Source organism: Chrysochloris asiatica, unplaced genomic scaffold (genome assembly GCF_000296735.1).
Source record: "Chrysochloris asiatica unplaced genomic scaffold, ChrAsi1.0 scaffold00236, whole genome shotgun sequence".
In the NCBI taxonomy this organism is placed as follows: Eukaryota; Metazoa; Chordata; class Mammalia; order Afrosoricida; family Chrysochloridae; genus Chrysochloris; species Chrysochloris asiatica.
The window spans coordinates 1,657,710-1,665,533 of record NW_006408754.1 but is presented as its reverse complement, the minus strand read 5'-3'; the positions used below and the strand labels follow the sequence as shown (position 1 = coordinate 1,665,533).

At 40.7% G+C, this 7,824-nt stretch overlaps 1 pseudogene; it reads left to right on the top strand.

The window, feature by feature from the left end:
- The first annotated feature begins 3,495 nt into the window (after nucleotides 1-3,495).
- Nucleotides 3,496-7,824, top strand: part of LOC102811586 — a 12,512-nt pseudogene continuing 8,183 nt past the window's right edge.

Genomic DNA, 7,824 nt, shown 5'->3' with positions numbered 1-7,824 from the left:
TTTTTTTCTATCTTCCTCTAGTCAAGTTCTGATTATCAAGCCATTTAAGCTAGGTTAAATGGGTACTATCTGCAAATTTGGGCAGGGTTGTATTCTTTCACATACTTAATCTTTATGCTGAGCAAATAATCAGGGAAGCTGTATTATATAAAGAAAAACATGGCATCAGGATTGGAAGAAGACTCGTTAAAACCTGTGATAATGTAGATGACACAACCTTGCTTGCTGAAAGTGAAGAGGACTTAAAATACTTACTGATGAAGATCAAAGACCACAGCTTTCGCTACAGGTTGTACCTCAATGTAAAGAAAACAAAAATCTTCATCAGTAGACCAATAAATAACAGCCATATAAATGGAGGAAAGATTGAACTTGTCAAAGACTTCATTTTGCTCAGCTCTACCATCAACACTCATGGAAGTAGCAGCCAAGAAGTCAAATGACATATTGTATTGGGCAAATCTGCTGCATGCTGCACTTTAAAATGTTCAAGAGTAAAGACGTCAGTTTGAGAACTAAGGTGAACCTGATCCAAGCCATGGTATTTTCAGTAACCTCATATGCATGCAAAGTTGGACAGTGAATAAGGAAGATTGTAGAATTGATGCATATGAGTTGTGTTGGAGTAGATTATTTAAATTACCATGGACTTCCATAAGAACAAATGAATCTATGTTGGAAGAAGTACAGCAGAATGCTCCTTGGAAATCAAGATGCCCAGACTTTGCCTCTCATACTTTGGACATATTATCAGGAAAAACCAGCTCCTGGAGAAAGAAGTCATGTCTGGTAAAGTGGAATGTTGGAGAAAACAAGGAAGATACCCAGTGAGATGGATTGGCACAGTGGCAGCAGCAATGGACTCTGGTGTAGCAACGATTGGCTCAGAACCGGGCAGTGTTTTGTTCTGTTTTGCATAGGGTTGCTATAAGTCGGTATTGACTCCATAGCACCTAACAACTATAACAAATTATATGGAGAGGAGTTCTGGTATGGTACTGTGGGATCATATATTGCACTGTAAAGTCGTTTGAATTGTAAGGTCAGCAGTTCAAACTCACCAGTCACTTCTTGGAAACCCCATACAGGGTCTCTATGAGTCTGAACTGTCTCAATGACATTTAACAACATTTAAGAAGTGGTTCTTCAAGCACTCACTGCACCAACCTGGGACCTTGCCTCCAGTATTATGTTCTAATAGTCGTTGTGTATTGTTGAATCAGTTCTGACCCATAGGGACCCTGTTTACGGTGTCCAATGCTGTAAATCTTTATGGGAGCAGAAAGCCTCATCTTTCTCCTATGGAGCAGCTAGTAGATTTGAACTGCTGAACTGGCAGTTAGCAGCCCAACTTGTAACCCATACCCTGGCATGGCGCTGTGGGTTAATGCGCTGGGTATCAAAGGCAGTTTGAACCCAAGGTCGGCGGTTCAAGATCACCAGTCACTTCTAGGAAACCCTATACAGTGTCGCTATGGGTCAGAACCGACGCAACGGCAAGCAACAACAAAATTCTGGTGGCCATAGTGTGCCATCTAGTCCGGTCCTAATCATAGTGTCACTGTACAGAGTTTCCTAGGTTGTAAATCTTTACAGGCGCAGAAAGCCTCATCTTTCTCCTGTGGAGCTGCTGGTGGATTTAAAGTCTGACCTTGAGTTATCAGTCCAACACGTAATCAATATGCTACCGAAGCTCTTCGTCTGCTCCCACTCAGAAAAGCCAGACCCTTCTCCCATACAGTTCAATTGTTATTGTTGTTAAGTGCCAGAGAATTGGTTCCGCATAGGAGTGGCTGGTGACTTGAACCCCCGACCTTGCAGATCAAACCGACTTTGCAGTCCAGTGCATTAACTCACAGTGCCACACCAGGAGTCCGCGTAATTGTTGTTAGGTGCCATCATTTCAGGCTTAATTTATTTTTTTTAAAACTTCTTTTATTGGTGTTTAATAGGTAAACAGTAAAACATACACCAATTCAACACTTCCTATATGTACAGTTTAGTGACATTGATTACATTCTTCAAAGTATACAGTTATTGTTAAGTGCCGTCGAGTCGTCTCCGACCCATAGCGACCCTGCATAGGGTTTCCAAGGAGTGACTGGTGAGCTTGAACTGCTGACCTTACAGTTCAAATGGCTTTGTAGTCTGGCGCATTAACCCAGAGCGCCACACCAGGACTCCAAATTGTACAGTAGTTAACTACTCCCCTTTTTGTAGTTATTTCTCCTCCACTGACATAAACTTCCTATCTTATCTTTCAAGTTGATGTCAATTTTATTCCATATGGATAGTTGTTTATTTTTCAAAAAATAAAATTTTGTTGTGTTTTAAATGGAAGTTAACACAGCAAATTTTTATACAAATTGTTCCATTTCTATGGTTATAATTTCTTCAGCGTGCCACCACTCTCGTTTTGTTTCCATTAATCTAGCTTCCATTCTCCTGTTTGCCTTCTCATCTTTTGCTTTGGTCTATTGTTTAAGGGAGAACATTACTCAAGGGTGGTAATAGGTCTAACGTATGTATTTAGAACTAGACCTAAGAAAGATTACCGTTCTTCAACTCCTAAAATTTAAATCTAGTCTCCCAATGAATGACACATCCATGCATATAAATCAATTAAATATAAAATACTCCCTAAAATCCTCTGAATCTTTTTTCTATTCCTTCCATAATTGCATCATTCAATCCATCAATATTGTTCTAGAACTTTCTAATGTATTCTATTCATTTAATTGAAACTTACAAGCAAGAGTTCATCACTTTTCTCCCAAGACCCATTATAAAGGAATAAGAATAAAAATCTTTCATTTGATTTTCTAAGTGTTAGAAGTGATACTAACTGCCTAGTACTTTAACTATTACCTAATGAACAAGACAGGATTGTTGTTAATTGCTGTCGAGTCGGTTTTGATCAGTAAAGACCCTGTATAAGGTTTCTGAGGAGCAGCTGGTGAACTTGAACTGCCGACCTTGCGGAACGATGTCATTTAACAACATAAATCTTTACAGGATCAGATAACCTGATCTTTCGCCTGCAAATCTGCTGGTTTTTTGAACGGGTTTGAACGGCTAACCCAACACTTGTCCCACTGCGCCACCAGTGTCCTTTTAGTAAAGATTTCTGGCAATCTGTACTATTATTGTTAAGTCCGTTCCGACTCTAGCGACCCCTTGAGGGGTTAGTGAGCTCGAACCGCCGACCTTGTGATTCAAGCCGATTTTGCAATCCAGCGCATTAACCCACAGCGCCACACCAGGATTCTGTTCTAACACAAATCCTAAATTGCAATCTACTAGGTGACGCTGGGGTTTTTTTTTTGTTGTTTTGAAAGAGAGGAGGGAGGAAACCAGAGCTCATCTGGGTAACAGGAAGTAAAAGGATACATTAGCTTATAAAAGGAGAAAAGCCTAGAAACCCGTCAGGTTAGAAGGCGTAAACTCAGATATCTGTGACGTTGCTGACCTTGCTTTCCCTGTGTGGTCCTGGAAATGGCCGAGGTAAGTTCACTTTAGTTAGAATTAGTTTTCCCTTTGGATTCTCTTTCCAAAATCTTTCTAAGTTTCACTTATATTCCTCCCTTGCCCGGCATCTGATTTTTCTCTTAATTGCTTGTTGAAAGAAACTCCCATTTTCCTTGGTGGAACTACCTAACCTTTCTAAGTTCACGTGATTATGACTTGTGTACATTTGAATGAGTGCAGAAAGGAGAAGTAAAAGTTCCCTGCTTCTAGTCCAGAGGTAAAGATTTTATAGCAAAGATAAGGAGTGCAGCAGTTTCGCAAGTTAAAAAACAACAAACCAGCAAGGCTATGGAGAGCTAAGGTAAAAACAAAGTGAAAAGGGGCATTGAGGATAAGATCAGAAAGGTAAGTGACCAATTGATTTCTTTTCTTCAGGGATAAGAAGTAAAGTATTCCCAATGCTTTGGTTCCAAAAGGACTTCCACTTAGGCTTGGATCTTTCTGGTCTGGACTCCCCTCCCCGCCCCCAATAGGCTCACAAGAGTAAAATGTATGTGGGAGTGCTTTGAAAAGTAGTATACAAATGCAAAATCACTGTATCCTTGTTAAGAGTTTAAGAGCAATGGGAGCTATTGAAGAGATTTAAATAGGACGGGGGATGGGCCTGGCTGCCAGAGGTCAATTTAGCTGTTCTTCCCAGACAAGGGTTACAATAGGGCTGGAATGCTGGAATGGAGTATATTCACCTTTGAGTTTGAAAGAAAAAGTTAAGTTCAGAACCTTAAACGAGCATGTGTTATACTCTGGCATTGGTCATTGGTTTTTTGAGACCCAGCTTCCTCATTTGTAAAATAGAAAAACTACTAACTTTCGACACCTATATTGTGAGAATGGGAGAAAGATGAGACTTTGAGCTCCCACGCCTCGGAAATCCTTTAAAAGGTTGCAATGGGTCGTTACCTACTTGAGTCGTTAACTGCAACACCTGGTGTGGCGCTATAGGATAAGCACTCCACCACCAGATTGGCGGTTAGAAACCCTATGCAGGGCCGCTGTGGGTCGGAACCGACTCCACGGCACTTAACAACAACATACTGTGAGGATTAAGTAGGAGAAATACAGCAAGCACCTACCTAGCACATTGCCTGTATACCGTAAAGCAAACAAACAACTCATCACTATTGAGTAGATTCTGACTTTTGGCGATCCTTTGTACGTGGCGCTGTGGGCTAATGCGTCAGATTGCAAAGTCGTTTGAATTGCAAGGCCGGTGGTTCAAGTTCACCAGCTGTAACTTGGAAACCCGATACAGGGTCGCTATGGGTCGGAATCGACTGGACGGCACTTAACAACAACAGTATTTAAATTGCATTGGATTTTCTTGGAAGAAAATCTGTGATGTGGTTGGGTTTGCATCACCTACCTTTACCATAGTAGTTGTCATGTGCCGTCCAATCAGTTCTGATTCATAGAGACCCTCACCCTGTATAATATTCCTCAGGAGTGGTCAGTGGGTTTGGACTGCCCATCTTGTGGTTAACAGTCCAGTACTGATGCTTTCTGGCCACAACTTTACCATAGTTGTTAGGTGCCATTCTACACTGCCACACCAGGAATCCTTTACCATACAGTGAACTGCAAACCCGTTTGTACCACACGGAGACCTCCTGTATACCTTAATGACTATAATTGTTAGTTCCTTTCTATCTTTCTGCTTTTCCACTTTCTCTTTCATTAGATCTTTAAAACAATACTAAGTGACCAAGCTGTGTCAGGTGTATTTCCCTTTCTGTTAATGCAATAGAGAGTAAAACGGATACTTCCCTCTTCTCAAATCATGGGACAGAATTAAGGCCAGTGATGTTAGAACTCTGAAACATGGAGGATCATGAGCTGGAGGGGCAGACAAGAAAGAGCCAGACAGTTCAGGAATTTGAGAGTATATTGTCATTAACTTGAGAGCATGGCAAACCTTTGAAGAATTTTTGAAATGAGGACATCAAGCCGTGGAGAAAGAAAAAGAGTCAGAACGCGTTTGAGAATAACAGAATGATAATGCATCTTCTAGTAAGAGTTGATGAAAGAAGATGGAAAAGAGGGAACACATTCAAAACAAAGATTTAGAACATACATTGGTGTTCCAGTGGATGAGGATTAAGGCATGAGGGGAATAGATAAATTGCTAAATCCTAACCAGAAGGATTTTCTATTATTTCTTCTTTGCTAAGGACCTCGGTGGCACAGTGGTTACAGCATTTGACTGCTAACTGAAAGGTCCACGATTTGAACCCATCAGCTGCTCTGCAGGAGAAAGATGTGGCAGTCTGCTTCTGTAAATATTTAGTCTCTGAAACCCTGTATAGGGTGTCAGAGGAGTAGCTGCTGGTGAGTTTGAACCACCAACCTTGAGGTTCAGACTGATGATGTGGTCCTGCTTATCCTGCAGCACCACACCAGGACTCCATTTAGGACAGTTGTATTCTGGGTTGTTATGTGTCAGAACTGATTGAATAATAGTGGCTTCATCTTTTTCCCATTTCTTATGATTGTGATTAGGAGCCCCTGAGTGTTGTACTGGGTTGCTAACTGAATGATTGGCAGTTTTGAGTCCACTTGAATGTGCCTCTGAGGAAAGGCTTGGTGATCTACTTCTAAAAACATCAACTATTAAAAACCCTATGGAGTACAGTTCTGCTTTGACACACATACGATCAAATTCTGTCAGTCCACCTATTGGCTTCTCTGTTGCTTTTTCATTAGACTGGAGGAGCATTGGTGGTACAGTAGTTAAAGCTCTTGACTACTCATCTACTAATGGAAAGTTCAACAGTTCAAACCTACCAAGTCGTTCTGCGGGAGGAGGATAAGGCAATCTGCTTTGTAAAGAGGTGTTGTTATGTACTATCAAATCAGGTCCGATCCATAGGGACCCTGTATAGGGTTCCCAAGTAGTGGCTGGTTAGCTTGAATGACCAACCCTGTGGTTCAAACCAACTTTGCAGTCCAGCGCATTAACCCACAGTGCTACACCAGTACAGCCTTGGAAATCCTATGGGAAATTTCTGCTCTGCCCCTAAGGGTCACTGTGAGTTGGAATTGACTTGACATCATTGGGTTTTGGTTTGGTATTCATTAGTTGTGATTTATAAGTAAGTAGATTAGTTGTGTGGCATCAAATGAGAATCTGTGACTGACCCTTCTCTTTCCAGACTGTATTTGAAACGGAATTAGATGAGGAAAGTCTGATTATCACATTGGTTCCAGTAAAAGAGGAACCTTACCAAGGGCAGGAAATAGAGCCAAGTGTTCCTTCAACTGCAGAGGTCAAACAGAAGAAGTCTAGGACAAAAAATAAAGGTATGAGGATAAGGATTGCTGTTTTCTATCCCTTCATCTCTTATTATATAACACCCAGCTTAAACCCCACTTTCTCTATGGAGCCTTCTTTGATTATTTGCCATAAGAAATTTCTCAGACTCCCATACTCTTATTTGTCAAGCACCATGCTGCTTTGTTTTTTAAGACATAGTATACCTACATAAGAGTTCTGAGGAGAGCCTGAGCTTATATGGTTATGAGTTCAAATTCTCAACCCAAGAAACTCAATCTCTTCCTCTTTCTATAAAAATGCCCTGTGTGAGAGTAAACAGAATAGCCTTAAAAAGCAACAAGCATTTACTTGGCAGTTAATTACTGATCAAGTATCTGGCAGCCTTTAAGATGACCTTTTTGTCTATTCTCAGTGCTTAGTATAAGTCACATGGTAAGTATTTCAGACTGATTTTTATTTTCTGGGACAATAATGAGTACTTCAAAGTGAAGTCAATAGTGAAGGGTCAGAGTTAACACACAGTAGGATGAGATGGGGGGCTAAAGAAAAAAGTGAGGTAGGCTAAAAAGGGTTGTTGGTACATTTGGGGCCATTCTTTGATTTTTATAGAAACAGCTGACATTTTCTAGTCCAATATTCATATATTGTGGAAGAACATTGTTCTATTCACTTGGGAGGTAAAGGTTATAGAAAACAATAGACTAGTGTTTGTAGTATAAAGAATTTGGGGTTTAGAATCTCAAGACATAGATTTGAGTCTTTCAATTTAATGGTTGTGTCTTAGGCAAGTCCTTTATTTCCTGTTCCCTGAGCATTGATGTTACACAGTAGGTTAAGCGTTGGGCTGCTAACTGCAAGGCTCGTGGTTCAAGCCCACCAGCCACTCTGGCAGAAAGATGAGGCCATCTGTTTTAGTCTGTAAAGATATACAGTATCTGAAACTCTATGGAGCAGTTCTACTCTGTCCTATGAGTCAGAATCAACTCAATGGCAGTGGGTTTAATAAAAAATTTATGTAACATTTT